At 43.6% G+C, this 12,014-nt stretch overlaps 1 protein-coding gene across 9 annotated transcripts in view; it reads left to right on the top strand.

Annotated features, from left to right (window-relative positions):
* The first annotated feature begins 1,327 nt into the window (after nt 1-1,327).
* EPB41L2 (erythrocyte membrane protein band 4.1 like 2) overlaps nt 1,328-12,014 on the top strand; it is a 105,211-nt gene continuing 94,524 nt past the window's right edge. For all 9 annotated transcript variants that reach the window (XM_041423974.1, XM_041423982.1, XM_041423977.1 and 6 more), the window contains exons 1-2: nt 1,328-1,437; nt 5,081-5,162. The gene's annotated coding sequence lies outside the window, so the exon portion shown is untranslated. The remainder of the gene's footprint in view (nt 1,438-5,080; nt 5,163-12,014) is intronic.

Here is a 12,014-nt window from a genome sequence, read left to right as displayed (position 1 = left end):
ATTAAAGCTATGTGTTACATGGCATCACACAGAGATTTTTGAGAAAGAAAATTTGGTGTCTTACAATTTTTTTCAGAATTCTGTAAAGAACAGTCAGCAACCTCAGTCACGATCTTGTTCCCTGCCTTCTAATTTTCCTAGAAATTACACAGGGATTACATATAAAATGCCTCATTTTACTACACAGCTCTGCTCCAAAGTAGAAAAATCTGTTCTGTGTACTACAGAAAAAGGCACGGCCTGGTACGCGTGAAGGCTAGGCAAGAAATTTGTAGTTAACTTTAGGTTATAATGCACAAAAGAGATGAACTTGTACAGACAACATATATTATGTGCTGGATTTTGCAAAATCAGTATGACTGCACACAATGTAAATAATTTTCTGTTTCCATAGCACTCCCGGGGCCTGCAGCCTGTGCAGCACAGCGGTTGCCATGAGTTTTTCATATCCAGGCCTTTTAGCAGTCAGAATCCACACACACATTCAAACACCTCAGGCAAGTGAAAGTCAACCCCCATTAGCAAATGCAGCTTGTAAGAAGGCCTCTCACTTAACCTCCAGCTCAACACAAGGCCGGCTGCGTGGTCAGTCCAGGTTGCTCAGGACTGCATCTGCTTGGGAGTGGAAATCCCTGAGGAACCCACTCCCACGGCCCAGCTGTCTGCAGTATGAGGAACTTTTTCCTTACACCCTGCTTGACGCTCTCCCGTCACCTCACTCCCTTTGTCCCTCAGCAGGACACCGAAGCCCCTGGCTGCCTCTTCTCGACCAGGTCCCCACCAGTGCTGATCCTATCCGCAGGCCGCGGCAGTCCCGACCCTCCACTTCTCCGGCCCCGCCACCGCGGGGATCCCGCCGGGCTCCCGGTGGCGTGTCCCCCCACCGCGTGCGGGGGCCCGGCTGGAGGCGGCACCTGTCGAGGGCTGCGGAGAGCCGGGAGGTGTCACCGCCTCCCCTCCGCGCCCGCGCAGCCCGCGGTGCCGCAGGAGCTCTTTCCATTTGGAGACACCGCGGGACAGCGGCACCGCGCCGCGCGCACGGCCGGCGCCCTGCCCGGACTCGCCCGGGGCCATGTCTCGCCAGCGGCGCTGCCGGACCGTATCTCTCCGGTGCGATGCCCACGCTGCGGCAAGGCTAGCGAAGTCCGTCCCGGCCCTAGGTTAGAAGCGCACCCCCGATGGGCAGCGGCCGCTGAAAACGGCCCAGGAAGAGCGGGCGGGGGCGAAGCGCTGCCCGCGAAGATTGACGACTGCGCCAACCAATGGCGGCGCGGAAAGCGTGGGGGCGTGGCCAAAGCGGCCCGGCAGGGACGGGACGGGGGCGGGGCGCGGATTGGCCGGGGGGCGGGGCCGGCGGGGTTTTCTCCCGGGCTGGGCTGACGGCCGCGGCCGGGAACTTCGGGAGTGTGCAGGCGCCAGCGGCCGTTCGAGCGGCAGGTACCGGCGGGAGCGGTCCCGAGGGAGCGCGACTTACACCGGCAGTGGGGAGCGGGGGATGGCGGCGAGGAGGGGGTCGGGCAACCATAGCGCTGCGGGCGGTGCGCTGGGGGCCGCTTTGCCGCGTATCCGTCGCCGTTTTCAGTGGTCCGCTGCGCTTGCCGCGGGATGCGGAGGCTGCGGGCGGGGCCGGCCCGGCTGATCGGGTAGAGCTGCCCCCTCCCTTCTTCCTTCCCTCCTTCTGTGCCGGCCCCGAGCGGCGGCGGCGGGGCGGGCGGAGGGGGGCTGTCAGCGGCGCGGCCGGCAGGGGGCGGCAGCGGCCCCGAGGACGCGCGTCCGGGGGCGGCGGGGGCGAGCGGCTCCGAGCCGCAGCCCCTCCGCCCCGGGCGGGCAGCGGAGCGGCTGGCGGGGCTGGCTCCTCCCTCCCTCCCTGCTTTTCCCGCAGCCTTGGGCGCTGGTCCCGGCGAGGCGAACCGTGCGGGGCTGCTTCTCGCCGCTCGGTTCCAAGCCTCCCTCGCCGGGCTGCTGGTGCGAGCAGTGCCGCGCCCGCCGCCTCCGGCCGCGGCTCGGGGCACGCCGGCCGGCGCTGCGCGGGCTCCCGCGGTCGCTGCCGTGCCCGCATCTACCGCGCTCTTGGCTCGTCTGCCTCTAGTCTGGGGCCAGAAGAAAAGGGGTGTTTTTCCCCGAAAAAATCCATCCGGATGGCTGTTGGTGCTTTTCCCGCACCCGTCGCGTGAATGCTGTCTGAAGAGAAGCGGTTGGTTTCCTAATTGCCTTCCTCCCGGAGCACCACTCCTCTCCTCCTGATAACTTCATCTATTTGCATCTTGGGCTGTTCTTTTCTTTCGTCTGTAAGTTAGCAACTGCTGAAAAATGAGGTAAATAGGCCCCCGCACTGAGGCTGTTTGCCAAGAATCAGATAGGGGGTGAAATCGAGGAAGACTTTGCATCATTAATTTCTCTTCCCTTCAGGATTAGGGTAAAAATCAGTGTAGAATCCTCTTATATGGTTTGTGTCTCCTGTTTTAAAATAAGGCCCCCTTTCAAGATGTGATGACCTAGCCTCTGAGCATTACGCACTGAGATTTAAAAAAAAAAATATTATTTATAAATTTAGGTCCACAGTTCCTTTCCTATTATTGTTCTTTTGTAAGGCTTTGATTACAGTACTCTGAAGTCTGAATACACTCAAAAGCGCTATTAACACTGTGGTAACATTTCTTCAGTGTGCAGCATTCTTCCACAGGTAAAGATCCCACTGAGTTGAACTTAATCCCTTTTGATGTTAATAGTGTTGTCCACACATGTGTATGGCTGGAAGGATTGATGTGAAGGGAGTTGTTTTGAGGGTTTGTCAGCTTAATGATTATGATTTCCACCTTCCAAAAAAAATCACTGCCAGAGAGCAAGTAATAGCCAGCTAAAGTAAACTTAAGGTGCTTTGATACCAGTAATAACTGGCAAGCAGTTGATCTGGTGTGCTTTTGCTTCTTGTGAAGCTCCACAAGACCAGTTTTTAATTAAAATTATATATTCTATATTTGTTTCAAAGCACATGTATTCATTTTCTTAGCTTTATGGCCTTCTTTTCTGTCCGCTGTCATGGGCGCTTCCAGAGCGTTAGTGGAATGCAACAAGATGGTTCTACAGAACTTCGCCTTCAGCATATTCTCATCAGCTTGTGTGTATCCAGTCCTGCAGAGGTTGAAATGAGAAAATGCCTCTTTGAGAGACTGTCTAGAAGAAAAACTGTGTCCTTTAGCATCATGTTTTGAACAGCAGAAAAACTGAGTCCCTAAGCTACAGCGCCAACCAGTTACAGAACAGAAGCACTTTCGCGGCACTCTGGGTGACGCAGCAGTGGCCTTGGAAGGGCAATCCGCAGAAGCACTCTGCTTCAGCTGCTGCCCTCCTCCCTTACAAGTTTCCAGTTCTGCTGGCCATGCTGCTTTCTGTCTGCTGTTGACCTCTTGGTGGGAAGTTGAGCTGCTCTCTTTTGCCTAAGTTGCAACATTCTGCTGAGTTTCATTACCTTTGGGCTTAGAAAATGACCTTCCCTTCAGTGTTTTCTGAGGTTATTGGTCTCAAAAATTTCTATCAACGGTTTGTACCTGTGGCAGATGAGCTTGCATTATAAAAATATAATTTAAATGGTCTAGACAAGACTTCAAAAAATATGCACATTGGTTGATAGCGGAGAAGAGGGGGAGTTCAAACTTCTTAACATCCGGGGCTTTGTGGAATAAACTTCCAGGTTTTATTCCTGTGGAAATAGACCTTTTGTTCCACTTCTGCTTGGATAGTTTTCCAGTAATTGCAGTTAATTAATGAGGTTTTTTTAGATTCAAGGGCCAACACAGGTAACACTCTGAAGCTGGTTTGGCTTCCTGATGTCTTACTGGGGATTCAGTGACAGCACTGAAGAGCTCTCATTTAGAGAAGGTAACCTGAAGAATAACTGCATTGCTTCTAGTAGCCAATATGATCAGAATCAGTTTGTGACTGTGGATATAGGCAGAACATTCATTTTTCATGGGAGCAGCTCCCAAGTCATGCCTTTAAGGATGAAGAATGTGGGTCATAGGTGGAGAATGGGAAAGTGTTCTGGGAAGCGCAGTCATGTAAAGAAGGCATTGTGGGCTGTGATAAATAATTTGGACATATGTTCTCTTGAAGCTTATGTCAAAAAATCAAACTAGGTTTATAAGTAATGTTTAAAATAGCTGACAAAGTAAAAAAAATTCTGTCATTGGTGGTTGGTTGTGGGGTTCCTTTTTGAACTGGCATTTCCTTTTGGCATGAATCTGGGAAGCATGTTTTAGTGCAAAAGATTGATCTATTTTAGGATTAAAAAGGGAGGGAACAAAATAAAATGATGGTATACCTGTTACATGGATGACAGCTATGAAAGTATTCACTGACAGAAAAAGGATTTAAATGGTTTACATTTTTAATAGTTGTGTCTGTAATGTGTAGCTCTATTCTAATTTTTGAAAGAGGAAGTTTTCTACGTTTTAGTTTACTGTGTGTAAGTTTCAGTAGGTTAAAAGTTGTTTTACTAAAGATTGTAGTGTGTAACATATTTGCCACTAGATATTTCTAAAGCAAGGCTGAATGCTTTCTTGGGGTGGATGTACTAAGTCAAACTGTGGTTTCATTCTGGAATTGGTCTTAAGTAGGTGGGAGTGAGAAGAGGGAAGGTGGGTTGTCTTCCTCATTGCAAGCAAAATTAACCCAAGAAAAGCAGTGTTGGAAAACTGTTCATTGTGTACTCACACAATAACACAGAGCAAGAAAAGGGGATGTGGAAGCATCTGATTGTTGTAATCTGGGCTATACAAGAAGTCAAACTGCATTGTAAGGGGTTATTTCTGGCCTTCTGTTTTGAAAGCAGACTACTTTAAACTTTAAGGGTGCTAGACTTTAAAATAAACTGCCACACTTCTACTTTGTTAAGAGACAGAAATCAAAGTGCAAGTTAAATGATTGTGTGTGCAGTTTCTTTCTCTTCCTCTTTATCAGGGTGTTCACATTTTCAAAATGTTTATCATTTCAGCACTGTTCAATTTCACTTATCTGGTTTTCTGATTTATTTGGTGGGTAATTTTTAGGTTTAATGTGACTCTGAATTATTCCCTTATAGGCAAGCAAGATATTGTGCTGTTATCCAGTTGTCATAGTTGATTTCACTCTACAAATCTTCAAGATTCCTACTGGAGTGAAAGGTAAGTTGTGGTTTATTTTTTTTTAGATCCGAAGATTCATTGTATGAATTTACTAAATAGGCAACCTTTTGTGTTCTGTTTCAACTTCTCATTTATGTTAGCTATTGATGTGATAAATTTACATGGCTTGAGTTGTCAGTTTCGTGGTATTATATAGAAAAGAACTTCTAGATGATACAGCAAATATTTTGACTTCTACTTAAGAACTTTGTGGTGTGCACTCTTCTGTGAAGGTAATTTTACTGATAACTTATTTTCTCCATAGACTTCACCTTGTCTTTGAGAACTTTGTAAAGATTTACAGACTAACTGAAGGTCATATCGGCAGAATATTGATTAATTACTATTGGATAATCCAGAAAGAACTGTTCTGTTTGGCTAGTGAAATGAGGAAAGTATGTTCCATGTATAGTGTGAGATTATAGACTTGCGTGTACTGCAGGTGGGACAGCTCAGCAAGAATGCAGGTTTATTTATTTTAATAGACTTAGGGGGAAAAGGGTGTTTTTTTTCTTTTTGCTGTGTCTGATGTCTTAGAGGCACTACACAAACACTGCATTACAACAACTCTGAGTTGGTGTTGTAAAAGAGAATGTTGGATGCCAACCCTTCGCTGTGCACATCACAGCTGCCTTTGATGGCATAATGTTTCATGACTGCACTAAAGTATGGGGTGCTTTCAAGGCTTGACTTCAGTGAAGTTGGCCTCTTGAGTAAAAAATAATTGTCTCTGCATATTCTCAGAAACAGGTAGTAGTATTTTGCTTATGTGTTTCTTTGATTGGATTTTTTTTTCTAAATGAGATAAGGTACTACTGCAGTTCTTCTCTGTAGTGCTTTTATTAATAGTAGCATGGCTCATCAGAGAGTTCTTGTGAAGAATTGCAGGAAGAGCCTCTTAAAACTGGTGACTTGTCAGTGTCTAGGGGGTTAACTGGGTGTTTTACTTGATATTGTTATCTACCACGGGGCTCATATTTGTCTGTATCTTTGTTTCTCCTCCCTGTATTCTTTCTGAAGGGTGTGATAAAGCCTGTCTTTTATCTTACCTTGCTGTTACTCAGTCATGCAGCCTGCGTGCTCTGTAAGGTCATTGTTGTGCTCTGTAAGGTCATTGTTAGAAGATCTTGCCACTGAGTAGTAAAATAGGGTTAGCTAAGGACAGTTTAAAGAGAACTGTGGATTGCCATGCTCCTCTAGGCTTAAATCTTCCTTTTTACTTCTAACATTGTCTATGTGGTTTTCTGTTTGCTAAGCAGTAGTTCTGGAAAACTGTTTCATAGGAAAAGATGCTCAGTAACCAGAAAATAAAAATAGACTCAAAACCCCCACAGGCTCTCTGAAAGATCAGTTTCATCTTAAATTGCTTGCACTGATGACAAAGCAGAGTTTAACCAAATATTTATTGTTGAAATTACTCTCTAAATAGTAGTGTTGTACAGCTAAATGTAACACCAGATTTTACTGTAATTTGCTGCTATCACCTTACTGTGGGTAGAGAAGTATAGACTATAACTGTGGTATTCTTTATAGTGGCCTGGATAAGAATTTGACTACAACATTTCAAGAACACAGAATGTTATTAAGAGTATGAAAAGCTTCAGTATGTATTTAAAATGCATGATGTGCTCTCCTACCACACTGGAAAATTAGAACAGCTTTTTCTAATTTGAAATACTCAGTTATCCTGTATATGGGATTTAAAATATATATTCTTAATTCAAGTTTTTTAATTCATACTAGGCAGATCTTTGAATTCTATTGGTTCAGCATGTATCCTCCTACTTTTGAAAATCAAACCAAAATTAAAATCTGGTGATAAAAATGTGCTTGGGTTTCACATTTGTTGAAACACTTTTATTGCTTCCAGTTAATCACAAAAGCAGGGATTCATCAATTAAAGTATGTCAGAATATACAAGGTCTGTCCTGCAAACTTCTTTGAACATTTCAGTTTTGGATCTGAAACTTTCAATTTCTAAACACAGTGTTTTGTACTTTGTAGACATTACTTGTAAACAATCTGTTTGCTGTTTCCTCAGCTGAAAGAAGCTGTTTTATCCCATTTGGCATCTCCTTTTGAAGTTGTACTTAAAAGTTGTGTTTAAATAATACTGTAACTGCTGCTGTTTCATCATCAAGCAATTAAAGAAGTATGCCCTGCATATCATTGATCTCCTCATAGAGGACTGAATCCTTTTTCCCTGTATGGCTTTTTTGGTACTTTTCCTGGTAGGGCATTTCATTATGTGACCATGAGTCTGAAATAAACTCAGTGTCTGGGAGGGAAGGAGGTGGAGGGAGGGTGGACAGAGTGGGGAACCCACAACCAGAACCAGAGAAGGCTGTAGCATTAATTTTTAAGTCCATGTGTCATCTTATGGCTGCCTTTTCCCTTCTGTAGACGACATTTGTGAAAGATTATCATATATTGTCGTTAGAGGCAGCTGCTTGAAACAAGGCTGGCTACATATCAGTGTTACTGCTCCTTCTTTACAAATCCCAATTTCAAGTGATTTTAGTATTAAACCTGTTTTGGACCTCTAATTATCTCATTAGTTAACTTAAGCTGTTGGGTATTTGGCCTCACACACTTTCCTAGTGTGCTTTCTTGACTCTGTGTGTGTGCTTGAGAATATATTACAGAGAGCAATTAATGCTTAATGAAATTTATGCACTCAGTTGTTTTTTTTTTTGTTCCCCACCACTCCCTGCTACCTTTGTATTTGCTCACACCAAGACCATTGTATTTCCAAGCATGTTGAGTTTTTTTTTCATTCTGAAAGGTAAGACATGTTTCTGAAGGCTGAATAGTCTCCAGATTTGGTAAGGTGAAACATATAGCATATTAAAACATTATAGGTTTTTGCCACTTCTGGATTTAGTCCCAGAGACATTTCAGAAAGTAAAGATGCTATTTAAGTGTCATGGCATAACTGCAGAATAATGACTTAGTCTTGAGGCTGAATAGTTGAGTGTTTTTTGGGGAAAAGTTTACACTGTTACCATCACATTATTCTTGTACTGTAGAAGAAATTAAACTCTGTAGAAGTGAAGTTAGGAATACTGCAGCCCTATGTTGTAGGTGAGAAAATTCTTGGAGGAAAGGTGCCTTTTCCATAGAAATGCTCAGTTGCAGGAATTCTAGGTTTGAAAACTTAACCCAGATTCAAAATGAAATTGTGCTACAGAACAGTGTTCTGACCTGGGGAGAGTAGGAGGGTGATGTGGTCAGTCTAGTGAATCTAGTAAAAAAAACCACATATAACATTGCTGTCCCCTTCATATTCCCTCCTACGCCCACTGGTTATAGCAAATTTAGTAAAAGGTAAAAGACTTTACATTCTGCTTTCATCCTTAGACCATTACAAAGTCTGTACTGTCTAAAGACCAGTACCATCCAAAGACCATTGCAAAATCCAAACAGATTATTTGCAGTCTTGACTAGAGACCAGGTATTAAATGTGAGACAGTTACCACTGAAGGAGGAATTTGTACAATTTTAGCCCTGTTATGAAAAGATGACTAGAAGCTGCTTTAGTCGTTGTTTCTTCTGTATTCTGGACTTTGTTCCTTTTGTTTCAAAAAGCATAATGAAGCTCTATAAAAACACCCACACATTAGCACATATTTTGCCTGAGCTGGTTTGTTTGAAAAATCTAAGAAATCTAACTCTGTATCTTAAGAAATTGTAAGACTTGATATACTGGGCTAAGAATTAAGAGTTTTATTTACTGCTTGCAATTGGATTTTTAAAGGCTAATGTGAGAAAGGCAAAATATGTTCCCAGTATATTGGGAGCAAGTTTGTTTCAACCATTTTTTCACCTTGATAAAAGTGTGGCTTCTTTGCATTTTTCAGATCTTCTGCTCAGTTTCCCTGATTTTTGATTTTAAAAAAAAATTCTTTTAGTTGTATTCCAAGGCAACACCCAGTATGAAGCTGGTTGGCTTACCATAAAATTACTCAGTGGTGGTACTTGGTGCCTTGGATAAAGGGCAAAGCATGTGCTGTATGTAGCACATTAACACTTTGAAATGGGACCAGATGAAAACAGTGTTCATTGGGTGAACTGTTTAGTCACTGTCATGAGCCCTGATTTTCTGTCTTAAAACATCTTGTCTCCATAAACTGTTGAATGATGTGGGAAGATTAATTTGCCTGGTGGAGTCACTTGCAAAAAAGGAGAGGCAAAAGGGCTAGTGTGTTGTGGTCCATTTTAAGCCTGTTGAAGTCAAAATCAACCTGCTTCATTCTTTTACTGCTGAATGACCTTTGCTTGCTCCTAAATGATGCTCATTTAGAAAAGAGTCTGTGGATCCTTCCTGTTCAGAAGCTCACAGGGGTCTTGTTTTACTCATATTTAAAGTCAGATTTTCTTTAAGGATTTTGGTTAAATGTTTTAAGACTTGAAGTAGTAATGCTACAGAGATTTTTCTGCAAGTGTTATTTTTAAAATTCTGAGTGGGTTTTCATGTTGTATTATTCCCAAGGTTAACATGGTATGTGACTCTTGCTAGAAGACTCTGTATGTAAGCAGTTAAACTAACAGCTCAAGACTCAACAAGTGATTTTATGTTCTGTGTCTATTTTTAGATCTTTGGTTATATCAAGAAGGTGAAAGCATAAGTGCTTATTTTGGGAAAAATGTGTTTTTTCTCTGCTAGTTCATTTTGGGTGTTTGGTGATTTTTTTTTTCTTTTTTTTGCCTGCCTGTCTAATGCTTTGTTTCAGGTAACTCAGGCAATATGTTTATGTGCCCTGGTAAACTGATCATGAAGGTAGCAACTCAAATTAAAGGAAAACAAAGTTAATATTATCAGAGTTCTCATTTAATGTAACTCTATTAATTGATTAATTAAAATTAATTAAAAGTGGTTTCTGTAGCTTGTCAAATCTTACTTGTTCTTTTATCATACCCCAGTTCTTCAGTAAAAAAATGGAATAAAGATGATCCCTCTGTTTTTGAGAAACAAAGTTGTGTGGGTTTTTTTTATGGGTATGGAATTTTTAATTTCTTTCAGAGAAGAGCAGCTTCTGCTGAGTGGTTTCAGGTTATGCCTCCCACCAGTTTGTTGTAACCAGTCACTTAGCTCCAGTTACTGGTGCTATATGTGATTGTGGGCAGACTCTGGTATAGCAGTGAGGCATCCTAAAGGAGGTCTAGGGAGGAAATTCCCCAGTTTAGTGTTCCCATTAGAAAACTCCAAACCATGTGCTGCTCACTTACTTCCCCCCTGCCCGCCCCTTTTCCCCTTTGGTTGGATAGAGAGGGGAATTAGAAGTACAAAAGGTAGAGATTGTGGGTTGAGGTAAGAGCAATTTACTGGAAATAGCAATGAAATAAGAAAAGGAGCAGTAAGAGCAAGAATATTAATAACAGTGTAGGAGGGAGGTGAATTCACATGTGAGTGCTCCCCACGCAGGGCCTGGTGAATACCTAACTGCACTACCACACTGCACAATGCAGAAGGGACTCCTTCCCCTGTCCCCAGAAAATGATGTGAGGTGATGTAGAGTAATCTTTGACTCCTGGCCAGGCCTCCTCTTGGCTACTGTAAAAATGAACCGTGTCTTTGCTTGAACTCTGAACCATTATCCTCCCCGTAGTCTATATCATTCATATCATGCACAAATCCTAGATCTACATGTACATATATATGTACATGTAGATATACATGTACATATATACACACATGTAAGCATAGGTATAATTTCAATAGTCAATGGCTATCCCTCCAAAATGTCCAGTGAGTTAATTTGGCCCATGACTTTGCGCTCTGTACATCCTAGATGTTTTCCAGGGAAGGGAGTGCTGCCACGTGGTTGTGAGCTACATCAGGAGCCTCATGTATCTGGAGCAGACCATATTCATTGCCCATGGTAGTTATGGCATACAGTGGCAGTGCCATTCAGCAGCCAATGTTATGAAATCCACATTACAGAGTGTTCTCACCCAAAAATCAAATCCCTTTGTGGTACTCATTGTGTTTCCCCATCCCTCTGCATTACTCAGCAACTGCTGGAACAAAAACAGTCACATAGACAGGTTTGCCTTTGCTTTAGGCAGGACCAGTCCAAACTGATATTCCTCAAATGCACCACGGAGACTTCATCCCCTTCTACGGTAGGTGAGGGTTTTGATTGGGCAGGACCAGCTTGGTTGCTGGAGCCTCTGGAGTTAACTAAACCAGGCAGCCTTTGCTAAGTGTAAATTCCGGTGTTCGAAGGCCCCATCACCCACTGTTTTCAATGTGGTTTCCAACAGTCCATTGTTCTGTTTAATTTTCCCAGAGGCTGGCACATGATTGGGAATAGGGTACACCCACTCAGTCCTGTGCTCTCTGGCCCAGGTGTCTGTGAGAGCAGCTCTGAAATGAGTCCTGTTGTTGGACTCAGTTCTCTCAGGGGTGCCATGTTGCCACAGGACAAGGCCCAAGATGGTGTTTTGGGCAGTAGGATCAGACACAGGGTGTGTATCCAGCCATCCAGGGGTTGTTTCCACTATTGTAAGCATGTAGTACTTGCCCTGGTGGGTTTTCAGCAGTGTGATGCAGTCCATGTGCAGGGCTTGCCCATATTTCTATTTCAGCCATAGTCTACCACACTACAGAGGCCTTTCCTGCTTGGCCTGCTTGATCACAGCCCATGTTTCACAGTTATGGATAACTTGGGACATAGTGTCTGTGGTCAAGTCCACCCCTCAGTCACAAGCCCCTCTGTGTGTTGCATTGCTTCCCTGATGATGTGAGGCATAATGAGCCCCCCAAGCCAGCAATTACTAACCTTTATGTTGCCAGTCCATATCCACTTGAGACACTTTAATCTTGGCAGCTTCATCTACCTGTCCATT

Source organism: Onychostruthus taczanowskii, unplaced genomic scaffold (assembly GCF_017590055.1).
Source record: "Onychostruthus taczanowskii isolate IOZ18803 unplaced genomic scaffold, ASM1759005v1 scaffold8, whole genome shotgun sequence".
Taxonomy (NCBI): domain Eukaryota; kingdom Metazoa; phylum Chordata; class Aves; order Passeriformes; family Passeridae; genus Onychostruthus; species Onychostruthus taczanowskii.
Note: the sequence above shows the minus strand (reverse complement) of the source record. Positions and strands in the feature narration are given on the sequence as shown.